We start from the raw sequence: 14,330 nt of genomic DNA on the forward strand, positions 1-14,330 counted from the left end.
ACACATAAGGGAACACAGGTTAAGTGAGAGAATTAGTCAAATGGGACACTTAAGTTTTGTATTTAATGCCTTCCTTTTTTCTGTATATTTCTGTATATGTTTTGCTTTGGAATATTACATTTTGTGTTCAAAAAGTTAAGCTCAATCAACAGCATAATGTTGATAACCACAACAAATTCATTTGAAAAAATAAAAAGCAAACTTATATTAAAACTTATTGGTTTAAAAGGCTTAAAAGGGATTTAAGGAAATAAAGAAAAAGAAATAAGAATGGTAAAAGTTCCAGGTCTAGTTATGAAGTATACTATTTGCAAATAATATACATTTTAAATATGCACACATTCACTTCGTATTCGTATGTCTAATATGTAAAAAAGCAAAAAAAAGTTTCTTGTCATGTCAAATTCAGATATGATTTACATGAATCATCAATAATGGAATATTTTCAATTAAAAACGGTGAAATTTCATAAAAATATATACATTGCATCACTGGATATTACTTTCAGTCGCTGCACGTTTTTATCGTATCGTTAAAAAAAAAAAAGTTGTCAAATATTAAATGTTTAGCTACTTACATCTTTCACTGCTAAAACTAAAGCTCATTGGAGACTTGTCCCCCTCAATGTCGATGGTGGTTACGGCCCTGCTTCACTACATTCTAAAAGCATAATATTGTACTTTTTACTCCACTACAATTCCTAAAAACATCTCGCTTCTTGTTATATTGAACTGAAGAAATCGTCACGTGCTCCACGATTGTTTTCAATAGCACCGTTTCGAAACAAAATCGACACTTCCTGATAAACTGGTGCTAAATATCAATAAGAAAAGGGAAGTTGCTGCACTAGGAGAAGCCACTATATATAATACTTTTCGTATATAATAAATTACTTGTACCTCGGAGCGCGCTGACAAAACGCAATAAACGCGATCATATCTTGCTTTCGGAAAGGCCTACCTGCTGTTTGGGAACGCAGTGGTGTAAGACAGTTCTGGCAGGTAATTATACCAAACCACTTTGATTACAGACTTTGTTCAGGGATTTCAGAATGACTAGAACAGCATTTCAGATGCTTTGCAAGGAGATTGATCCGCTGGTTGGTCCAGATATGCCATCCCATCGCGCTAAGTCACGTGACTTTTTTTTTCTTTTTTTCTTTTTTTTTTGCGCATCGAGGAATTTATTCGGTAAATGTGTAGGCCACCATTGGGGTTTACACGTGGCGCATAGAATGTATGCACATCTTGGCGTTTTACAGCACATAAAAATAGGTGGATGGAAACATAGCTAATGAGCCATCTTTTCAAACGATTCTTGCAGCTGTTTTCGAGTCAACAACCGAATTATCCGTTCAAAACGAGTCTCGAGTTGACTGAATTCACAAGTCTGACTGAAAATTAGCCAAGAACCGAGAGACCCTCGGAATTTCAATGGCGCGAAAAGTAAGTTACAAATGCCGAATTTTAGGATTGATTATTATAAATGAAAATAATATTTTGGTCACGACTGTATGTTGTTTGTGAACAAAATCGTCTGTAAATGGGCAAGTTTAAGGCAGCCCGCTGCAATGCATGAATACTTAGACTATGTGTTCACATCTACAGGTTTTAGGTAAACACCCCTATACATAACATTAAAATAATGCAAATTAATGTCTATGCATCTTCCCCCCTTCAAATTTGATATAGCTTGTATATTTGGACAGTGCTCTTCTTAAACTATTGTGCATTTAGCCCTATGTGACGTCTGTTTTTATATTCTGTTGTTAATTTGTTTGCACACATCAAGTAGCCTATAAGGAACCTAAATTTATATTTTAATACAGCCTATTTAATGTTTTGATGTGACTGTTTGAAGTTTTGGTAATACGATAAAACGTTATTTTCTTACTTGCAGATAAATACATGTATTTGCATCATCCACTAATCGTCCATACAAAATAAATGAATATAATATAATATAATATGAAATATTATAAAAAATGTACTGTTTTATTTTAATATATGTTAAAATTATTTCAATTTATTCCTGTGATGGCAAAACAGACTTTTCAACAGCCATTACTCATTGGTGTCACATGATCTTTCCGAAATCATTTCTTATTATTAATGTTGAAAACAGTTGTGCTGCGCTTAATAATAATTTTTTTATATATTTTTTTATCAGTATTTATTTGAAATAGAAATCTTTGGTAAAATTATAAATGTTTGTACTCTCACTTTTGATCAATTTACTGCATCCTTGCTGAATAATAAAAATCTATACTGACCTCAAAATTTGGAACGGTAGTATATTAATCTGCCAAAACCTGTATATATTAAGGCTATTCAAGCTGTAAAGCTGATTTTTGCTTTTTGTAACCTTTGAGTGGATCACTATACATGTATAATGCAATTAGCAAAATTAGCTCAGCGACTTCAAAATCTGCTGTGAATTAATCAGAGTGTGGTGTTTTCTTTCTTTCCTTTTTTTATATCACACTGCAATGCCTGCAGAAAGAAGAGGGAAAAAAAGCCCATCATTAGGAATCATGCAGTGTATAGTTTTGCTCGCATGAATCACTTAAACACTGCATCTGTGCATGGACGTTTGCTAGTTTACGCATATGCCACTTGCTTCTAATTTGACATTGCAGATTTGTGTGTGACTGAACGCACATGTGAAAGTGCTCATGTGTCTATGTGTGTGTATATATGCTTTGTGTGTGCGTATGGGGGAAGGGGGCTTAGTTTAGAGCTCCTGGAGTCCTGGCTGGCCAGCTTCAGAAGCTCTAGCCCAGCGAAACACAGCAGGGAGTCCTCGACAGAACCCAGGAACAAATGTCACCAGTTCTCAAACCCCCCAACCAACTAGCCTTCCCATCCTCCTAGACGTCGACACACACAAATGGCCTTCACAAACACTCTTATCAGGGCTTAGGGAGCGGGGAGAAAAAAACAAATGCAACCCGAGGGGAGCATATGCTTTTCTTGACAGCTGTTGAGTAGATAATTCTAGATTTTCAATTTAATTTGAAGGCCATGAGAGAAGATGCTGCTGTTATGTTTACTGAGAAGTAAAATCTCTCCCGTATTAGTGCCAGCTTGTTATCGGAAAACAAGATGGTGGCAACAGGTACAAAGTGGCATTCTGCAAAGCTGTTCTCGGTTAGGGATTCTTCAAAATAACCTTGGCCACTGGGGAAAATATGAAGTGAAGGAGAGAGAGGGTCTTGTTTATCACTCTCAGTGCCTCTTGTTTTATGTCCACAGTGGAAAAAAAAAACAAAAAAAACAGAAGCTCTCCGCAGCACGAAGCCAATTAGGTTTTTCGCACAAGAGTGTCTTAATCAGTGGCGTAATTGGAGGCACCCTGCTGAGATTGAGGCTGGGCAGAGAACAAGGTCTAAACCAACATATAATCAGACATATTGCGCTTCAAACTCTTCAGTGTGACAGAAACTATCATTATGAAGAATTAACAGAGTGTTTGGCTAAACCTGCTGAAACAAAGTTACTTGGCATCATTAAAAAGTATAAGGGATACTTATCAACTAACAGGGAATTTTATTTTATTTTTTACTGTGGTGCATTTTGTTGGAATCAATCCTGGCTATTATAGGTGGTGTTGAATCCTCATCTGTGAAACAAATCTGTGTTCTTTAATGGAATCCTGGTCTTCACTATCTGAATCTCAAAGGCTGCTGAAGTTTAATCAAAGATTTCCTTCCCCTCACTAAAGTAATACATTTAAAGCCGCCATACATCTCAGGTCATTTCTTAGGCTTTACTGAAGTATTTAATTAAAAATTCATAACACTTCTATCAAAAAGCGATGGGCTGGGCCATTTAACATATGGGTATTATTTGTAAAAGTGGATCAACCATGTGAGAAGTGAATTACAGATTTCTAATAATTATTAGATAGGAACTACAACTGATGCATAAACATTTCTCTTTTACCAACATCAAGACTTTAACTTTAATGTGGATCCATAAGGGGAAAATGAACACTACTGTTCACTTTTTGAAATAAATAAATTAATATGTTTATTCAACAAGGACAGATTAAACTGATCAAAAGTGACAGTAAAGAAATGTATAATGTTGCAAACAAGATTTCTATTTCAAATAAATGCTGTTCTTTTGTACTTCTATTTGTCAGAGAATCTTAAAAAACTGAGTATCAGAGTTTCCAGAAAGATATTAAGCAGCACAACTGTTTATTGATAATAAAAATAAATGTTTCTTGAGTACCAAATCAGCATATTTAAATGATTTCTGGACATCACATGAATACATTTTTTTATTAAATATATTAAAATAGAAAACAGTTTATTAAAAACATTGTAATGAGATTTAAAAATATTTGGTCAAATTAATGATGAGCATAAAGAGACTTCTTTCAAAAACATTTAAAACATCTTAAGTTAAAAGTTATTGTTACCGTACAGTTATTATTATTATTTGTTGAGTGTCACCATTGTTGTGTTTTGTATGTCGAGTATTGATGTCTGTGCATCATTGGGTGATACAAGAAACAAATATCTTGTTTTGCACACCTTTCAAAGATAAATCTCAGCAGCTGCTTTGCTATTGTGAAATATCCATCTACAAACAATTATGAATTTGAAATAAGATATTGGTAAATCTTTATGCTGAAATAACACTGATAATACTAGAGTTTGACTAACTTAAAATCAGCCAATTTGCTTATTTTATATTCTAGCTTGTCATTGTTTTAACAAATGTTTTCATTCGTCACACTTATGACTTGGCTATATCAGAAATTTGAACATGAATATACAAGGTCCAAGATCCCCAGCTAATGGAACAATATCACCATTATGGTGACTTCAAAACATTTACAGTACTAATCCCTTACAGTGGCATGGTTAGAGACAACTTTATTATGTGAATTCACAGTAAAACAAGAGCAGTAAATTGCTGTTGAATTACAGTAATTCATTAGAAATTTACCCAGCATGCATTCATTTTTTGACAGAAAATATATCTAGTCATATTGTAGTTGCAATATATTGCAAAAAAGAATTCCAAACACAATTCATTTACAGTAATTCACTGTAATGTTATTCATCTTGTGCTTTTTGAACGAAATAAACTAAATGAATTATGTGAAGGTTCTGCTTTATTACAGTTTTTCTTGATTGCTAACACACAGTTCATGAAACAGTTCACCATTTTCTCACAACTAAACACAGTCTCAAAACTACACACCAGCTTTAACAAACCTCAAACTTCCACTTTAAATTCAATTATTGTATTCAAGAACACATTCTCTTTTGTCAGAATCAAACTTAAACCTCCACTGCATAGAGAACACTAGTGAGATCAATAACACTGTTACAAAAACTTCCTTCGGAATCATTTTACAGCTTAATGTCTATTACAGTATAAACAGAAGAGGGCAGACAATGAAATACAACAATAAGCTTTAAGAAAAGTTTATTTTCATTACACATCTGTAAAGAGATCTTGCAGTAAATCAAAAGCACTAGAAAACAGTTGTATCTAAGCAATACAGTACAGTATAATGCCAATTACAGTATGGTAAAATAAATAAATTCAGCATCCTCCGCCAAATTACAGTATCGTAATGACCACATTTTCCATACAATTACAGTTTCTTAGTCTTCTGAAAAAAGATTTTCTCTACCACCCCTAGGCCGTCGTCTCTCAGTTCTACAAAGATACAAACATGTTAGAAGTTATTGGCTACCAATCAATTTGACATTATGAGTTTGAGGATGTACAACGTGTGTTACGATATTTACTGTACATAGAATAGTGAAAGTTCTCTCATCTAAAGTACTGCCACTACTGTAATTATAATGTATGTGTAAGTATAGTATAAAAGATGACTTCCCTCATGGTCATTCCATGCACAAGAACATCGCGTCAACAATACTTTTTATTTCATCAGAAACTAATTTCTTTTAACACCGTTCCCTTTAATTTTTCTTTCTTTTCCCCTCCTCTTCCTCTTTGTCTCCCACCACTAGGGTTCATTTTCCAAAGCACATATCCCCCCATGGCCCTATTTATATTATCCTGAGATTCTGATTGGTGTGTCATCAGTTTTGCTACTCTAATGTTTACACATGGATAAATGTGTGCTATTTGAGTTCACCGTGTGGCACTTGAGTTAATTATATTGTGTTTTCTGAATGAGAACATGGTTAAACCTACGCAAAATGTGGACGTTTCTGTTTTGCAGTGCCTGAAATCGGAACGTGTCTGAAATCAGGTGAAATGTGTTTAATGTTTTGTCTTTGTTTAAAGAACTGAATCAGTTATAGAATGTTAGCGATCAAGAACAACTGTAATCTGACACCCTTCATATTACACAACATCAAAAATAAAGAATGGTGGATGCTTGTCAGGCAAACTTTGACACTCTGTAGTTCAAAAACACTGCTCCCTAAGAAGTGTGTTGATGGAGGCTAAAGATTATCATTGCTATGAACACCATCATCAGGTTACTGAAGAGGAGAAGGTGGGAAAGGAAGACTTGGGGGTTTTCCCTCCTCCTTTCGCTTGCGGGAGCTTGAACTCTTTTTATGTCGGCCACCACACCATGGCTAATGGCCCCCGCTGAGCCTGCTGTCTCACTCCCGGCATCAAGCCCATCGTCCCTAAATCAAACCATAGAAAATTGGGCTTAAAATATTGGGGAGAGGCCCCCCAAAAGAGACCCAAAAGCTGCATCTGTCGCCGGCTTACATGAAAGTTGAGCTCACGAGGAGCAGTGGTCGCATCGGTCCTCGCTCGCAGTAGATCTAAGATGAAATAGGTTGAGGCTTGTTCCTCTTTGGGTTTGCTAGTACGATGTTTTATAGAGCAGGATCTCATGGACTTTTGGAGAAATCGGTGCCGTTGCATACATTGGCCGATGGTCTTGAGCAAGCTAAGCAAGGTGAGCATTGTGTTCCTTGTCGTCCTTGTTGTGGTGTAGTTTAGAATATCGTGATCAGAGCTCATTTGACTTGAGTTTGAAAAGGTCAGAAGGTGTAAATATCGTGTTTTTCGCTCAATACCTTGCTTCCTCAAAGTCGAAGTGTCAACAAAACAGTCAGCATTTGCAATGCTAACAAGACTATATCATGTATTGTTCCAAAAATGATGTGTGCAAGCATTTTCTGAGCAGAGTCAGCTGGTCTGTGTGTGTGTGTGTGTGTGTGTGTGTGTGTGTGTGTGTGTGTGTGTGTGTGTGTGTGTGTCTCGGCAGAATCACACAGCTGGTGTTGCAAAGGTGACGATTCAGAACAATGCGTCTATAAGGACCAGCCTTCTTGCAACACACATACGCCATCTTTTCTCAAAAATGCATACACACACAACACCGTACACACACAAGCAGCAGTCATTCCACCAGTGCTGTCTGTATTCTGTCAGTCCATCTGAAAAATGCATGTGACGCACAGCTGAAAAATTCAGGATATCCAGGCGCAATTCCAGTGGGCAGAATGCAAATCATTGTTTTAGAGATGCTGTAAACTTCGAGCTTGAGCTGAGTTTGGCGTGGGGAACGAAGGAAGCATTGTGCATGTTGCAGAGGGGAGATGGGGGGGTGTCAGACTGAGTGATGCAAGTATGTCTGTGTGTGTGTGTGTGTGCAGAGAGTCATTGTGCTCCCGTGTATCACAGTTCTTTGCAGAAGACACGTATAGACAGGTATAATCCAGAATATCAGCTGACAGGTGTGATGCGAAGACCGTTTTTGATGTGACCCTTGCAGGATCTGTGATTGTCTGTATGGGAAGACTGTCTGTTGTAAACCAAACCTGCAACAGCGTCACTTTGAAAATCGGCAGATTATTATAAGCCTTCTAAAACTAGTTTTAAAAAATAAGCAAGCGATGTTAATTATCCATGCTTCTGAGGAAGATAGAGGATAGATGGATTTGTTGAATGGGTTGTGTAGGGTGGGGGGGCTTTTATACAATAATAAAGAAGGGGGGGGGGTATTTATACAAAGAGTAGGTTTTTCATTGTCTGAAAATATAAACACAGATGAGCTGTGTCTTTGATTTGTTCCTGCTTTTCAGTCCACGCAGCAGGGATGCGCAGGCAGACTCTTTGCATTCGATGTAAATAGGTACCGTGGACGCTGCATGATGAGATTATATTCCGCCCGTTTCTCTCTCTTTCCTTTCTTTCTCTCACCCTCCCTCAAAGCACACTATTATGTTTTTTTAAGCTGGCTTTGATTCAGCTGTTTTCAGTGTTTTCCTCTGAATTGATGTGTTGCACGTTTTAGTTTCCTTGCAGACGATGGGGCTTGTTGTGTTTTCAAATCAATGTGTCTGATGGTCGGTATTTAAGCACTAATTCATTACTCTAAAATAAAAAAGAAAGAATTGCAATTAAATAAAAAAAAAAAAAGCATCTTTAAAAATGAATTCAATCTAATTGTGACATTCACCTTTAATATCAATTTTGCTTGAAAAATAATACTGTACATTTTTTTAATGTGGCTGTTGTTTTTACATATATGTATAAGTACAAATATCATAATTCAGATCAGTATATATATATAAGTATGTTATCTATAAATATCATAATTCAGATTTAGATTTCATCCGGTGCAATTCAAAGCGTATTTAATCCTTTGTGCATCATGGCTTCATTTTTATGTTATGCTGTCTATACAAGCCCAAGCTCATGGATGCTTCAACATTCGAGCAGCCATTTCTGTATCATTTCATGAGGTTTAATAAAGCTTATGCCACCAGGACATTAGACATAGACGCCTCAGTCTTCACCGTCGCCTACAAATCTGCATCATGACTGAATCCTCTATTTATCTAAAACAAACTGCACAGTCACTTGCCCATATTCTGATATGTCTTCAAAGACGTATTCCCCCCCTTTCTAACTTCTGCAAACAAAGAAAGGATAAAAGGCTGATCTCTGCATAAGCAAGAGCAGGAAGAAAAGAGAAAATTGATGGAGATGTGTTCAACGCTCTGATGTGTATTATACGGTTTTTAGTTGGTGTTTATTGATGTCATTACACTCTTCATCTTTAACCGTTCTTTGATTTGTTTTTCTTTTGCTTCAGGGGAGATTAATAGAGGGGGGGGAAACAGTCAGTACTAATAAATGTTGGTGAGAAATAGCAAAAACAATTGACAGAGCATCATCATTATTATTATCATCATCATCATCATCATCAACAATTAATAATAGCAGCGATAATAATAAAATAGGTGAAATTTGAAAGCATACCTGTATTGTTTGAAATACTTGTTTTTGTGTTGTCCTTTAAAATATTACACAATATAAAAAATATGAAATATTAAGCTATTGTTATTATTTTTGTGCATTTAACCAAGGCTTAATTTGCCACAGCTATTTGCCACTAAACACAGATAATTAACAACATAGTAAGAAGCTTATAATAAACACTGAGGGTAAAATAAAAAAGCAAAATTGGGATTCAATTATTTTACGTTGCATTAATCAAACGTCTTGATGTTTGACTAATAAAACAATTGGACTCTATTTAGAAAGAACTCAAAATGATCCTCCTTCCTTTGCTTTCTTGAACTCATTTCACTTTCTTCTTTTCCCTGTCATTTTCACATTTTTGTATGCAGAGGTATTTATTCAAAGTGCCTGGCTCAAATTCTGCAAGTTCTAATGCTGTGTTCACGAGGAGCTTTCCATTTTAAAATCACAATGCACTACACCGCATTGATCTGGGGATCCCAAACTTTATTCGGTATTAGAGATTTCAATAGCACCAGTTGGAATAAAAGTGGAGGGTTGAATGTAATGGGGGTGGCAAACCAAGTCTTTAGTCTGTGTTTTTGAACCTCACAATGAACCGGGACACAAAAGGGGCTGGTCCGCACACAGATATTGTTGCCTGTGCAACCTTACAAAGCGGAGAGCCTTTGAAGAGAATTTGGAGTCGGCGCGCTGAAAAGAAGCTTTGTATTTGTTTACGTGCATGAGATTACACTGAGATGTCTGAGGCTAGTTCTGTGATTTAACAGTTAAAAGTTGCAATTTAATCAGAACATATACCGAGGGAGGCTTTTATGCTATTTTTGTATGTTTGCATTTCAATAAAATGAAGATTGTACTTTTTTTTTTATTAAATAAAAAGACTGATGTTCGTGCTTGTAATTTTTTTTCTTTTTGTTCACTGTGACTGACTGTTGTGAATGTGCTGGAAGAATTTATGTAAATGCTTTCAAATTCTCAAATTTATATTCATTGTTTGAGCATCAAATATGGTATTTTGCAATTAAAGCGATCTGACAAGCGTAGTAGATGGGTCAGTGTTTTTATTTGACCTTTCATCACAAAGAATATCGCTTGAAATTGTTTTAGGTTCTTTCTAAATCCCAGTCCTAAATCTTAAACATGTTTTGTAGATTTTGTATTTAGATGTGAATTTTCTCCCTTTGGTTTTCTTAAAAGGTTCTATTATTTTAAAAACTCTCTCCTTTAAATTATGGAATGTAAATATTTAGAAAGAAAATCTTGTGAGTATGTTTATTTAAGACAATTCCTCCACAATGTTTACAATATCAAAGAACATATTTTAAAATAATCATTGTGATTTTTTTTACATGTTATAGTCAATGCCTTTTTTTTTTTTTATGTGTAATGCTTCTTTCAAACTGGGCAAACCAACAACTATTGCTGAATATTAATTACTAATAATAAGCTGCTATTTGTTATTTTTTCCTGTTAGTTTATTTTTATTTTTATTCAGCCATTAAAACAATTTGATTTTTCTTTGTCTTCATTTTGCTGACAGTGTTTTCACTTCTATATTAGTATATGCCTGATGAAGGTCATGAGACCGAAACGTTGCTAATATATATTTTTGGATACTTTTTTTGCAAGTATTGATAGTGTGCGGGATATCCTTTTGTTTTTCATTTCTATATTATTAAAATCTGGTCCTAAACATAATTTAGTAATTTGCAGAATTTACCATTTCTACAACAATAATACAGTGCCATGGATTCAAATAGAAAACTCTTAACAATAAATTGAATGAAGCCAAAAGCAATTAAATGATCAAACTAATGCTTATAAACCTGCTCTTCCGTGGGAAGTTGAAAAATCATACAACCAAATAAAATTTTTGCTAAGACACATAAATCATTTGGTTTGAGTATATGTAACACTAATGCTAAAATATATAACATTTCATAATTAACACAATTTAATAAGATTGTCTCAGCAAGATGCACCTTCATCTTCTGTGCTGTTGGGTTTACAGAGTCCTTTAACATCAGTGTCATGTTAATAATGCCATTATTCTATTTATTGACCTAAAAGCAATGTTTTTCAGTCACTCAAGTGAGCGTGAAGACTTTTTTTGCTCTTTTTCCGTGTTGGTGCGGTGGACCCGGACAGGATGCGGCTGACTCTGTTGTGACAGCCAGGATGTGGGTTCAGGACCTTTGGTGAAGTCGGGGTCATGGTAGACAATCATGGCAGCACACAAGTGGGTTTTAGCGCACCCCTTTCATTCACGTGCAGAGAAAGGTTCCCCTCCCCTCAGCACACAGCTTCAGTTCCTCCGGCTTCCCGAGGGAAAATACTGCCTTTCTCTAAATAAACCCACTATATCTTTCTCTCTTTCACCCTCTCTCTCTCTCACACACATATACACACACAGAGCCGGTTCTAGACATTAGGAGGCCCTAGGCAAAATTCATGTTGGAGGCCCCCCACCCCCAATAAAAAAAACACTTGAAACAAATATGATTCCTAACCTTTTTATTTATACAACATTTAATTTTAAAAGCAGTATATTTTTACTTACACAGTACATAAGTTTGGACACATTACTATTTTTAATGTTTTTGAAAGAAGTCTCTTATGCTCATCAAGCCTGGATTTATTTGATCAAAAATACAGAAAAATAATATAGTGAAATATTATTAAAATTTTAAATAATGGTTTTCTATTTTACTATACTTTATATTTCTGTGATGCGAAGCTGAATTTAGTGTCAAGTGATCATTCTGATTTATTATCAAATGTTAGAAAGGGTGCTTAATATTTATTTTATAATCTGTGATACTTTTTTTCAGGATTTTTGATTATTAAAAAGTTGTTTTAAAAAAGTCTTCACTATCATTTTTTATATATTTAACACATCCTTGCTGAATATTCCTGTTTTTTTTTCTGTATTTTTGATCAAATAAATGCAGGCTTGTAGAGCATTATAATAAACTTCTTTCAAAAAACATTAAAAATAGTAATGGGTCCAGACTTTTACCGGTAGCCTACTGTATGTACATATTAATCAAACTTTATCTAAGGTAATCTCTTTTTTGTTTAATGAAGATGTTATTGTTGTTGTTGTTATTTTGCTGTTTTATTCAATTTATTCACAGTTCCAGAATCCCACTTCAGTAAATGAGCATAAGTGCTTTTATATCGCATTGCTACTTTAAATATGCTATACACAAATCAAGTGGAAGAGAAAGACACGATCGCTACTGAGCAGAAGAAAATGTATAAACTGATATTATTGGCGTAATGTCAGGGTATAATCTAATCATCAGCAGAATTTAGAAGATAGACCCATGAGATCCTTTATTTGAAACATTTAAAAATGTTGTAGTGTGTTGGCTTTTTAACTTAGAATACAGACGCCTTGTCTTTTAATTTTGTAGCTTTTTTACTAGTCAGCTCCCGACGCGATGTTATTCATTCATTGTACGCGCAAATTCAAAGCGTCGCGTCTGGGCACGTTAATGACGCTCGCGCTCTTTTAAACTCGTAATAAAGCGGTGAATGATTTTTACAGAAATGACGCTGATCTACAGGACAAGTTTATATTTAGAATACATTGCAATCACTCCAAAATAGATGACGACAACTCACACACCTGCATTTTGAGCTGTGCTTCTTTGTGTGCTTAGGCTTTTGCCTCGCAGCACCTGATGGATGCGTTCGTTACACATACTTTCAGAAGCCGGCACCCGCTTTGTAACGGACACATTAATTGGTTTAACTGCAGTAATGTAACAGTCTATGGTGAAGATAAACATCGTCACTATTTTTAGTTAATTAATAAATATTGAAATAAATTGTAGATAGGATATTTTTACATTATATTATTATTTTTTTTTTTGTCCCTCTGTCTGGGCCCCATCCCGCCAATCGGGCCCTAGGCACGTGCCTAGTTTGCCTTTGCGTTAATCCGGCTCTGTACACACACACTCCAGTAGGAGAGCAAAGCTTTGCGGGACGTGACCTCGGCTCTCCTTTAGGTAAACCGGCACTCCTGGCTATGCGCAAGACCTGTGACTTCTTTTCTCAGCTTGATCCTGCTGGGAGATGCATATGTAATCCTGATGTGTGCTTATGTGTGAGAGAGAAGGACTCAGTTCTTTTGTTCTTTTTTTTTTTTTCTTGGCCCTTATTTATTACATGTTGATGTTAATATGTAAAGGAGCAAAGTGCAAATAGCCGAGGTTCACTTTTTCATTTTTTACTCTTTTTTTTAAATAAAAATGTAAATATGTTTTAACAGAACAAAGTCAATCCTTCTGATGGAGGCTGGAGCAAGGGTTACATACAATTCGAGTTCATAAACAATAATAACTCATTCATGATATGTATAAATTAACAGCCTATTTCACTACGGTTACATCATGTGGAACGAGGATAAAAGAAGACATAGCAAAAGTTATGTTATATGAAGTTATGTCACAAAGAGCTAATTGTCATTGTAATATTGTTGAATGTTGTTGTTGAATATTACACAAGTATGTTGAATTATATTATAATATACAGTATATTAACCTTAATTAGTTGTGACTGCAATGTTAAAGTCAAATTCAAACTGTGCTTCTACGTATGCAAAACATGTTTATTGTTAGTTCAGTATGAACAAATTTCCATATTCTGTTGAGAGAGAGAGAAAAAAAATTAAGTTAACTGGAAAAACTGTCAAATGCACTGAAATAATTGCTCATATACTGTTTTATAGCCTATAAAATATATTCTAGTATCAATTATGATATTTTCAATTGAATTATTATTGTTATTTATATTAGCTTTCTTAGCATCCACAATTTAAATATTTAGCTAGTACAACATTTAATTTCAAACTTTAGATATTTTTCTATTTAGCTATTTAAAAGATAAATCTAGATAGCTTGGCTATTTAAAAGAGATAGGAAGAGAGGATAACATTAGATGTTAATTCTATAGGATTAAAAATATCTGGGCTGCAATTAATAAACATTGTAAAATGTGAAAAGCATTCAAATATAATTTTATGGAATTAAATAAAAAAAAATAATGTTTATTTAATATGAAAGGGTGAATGTGAGTAAT

Source organism: Scardinius erythrophthalmus (genome assembly GCF_964197995.2).
Source record: "Scardinius erythrophthalmus genome assembly, chromosome: 16".
NCBI lineage: Eukaryota > Metazoa > Chordata > Actinopteri > Cypriniformes > Leuciscidae > Scardinius > Scardinius erythrophthalmus.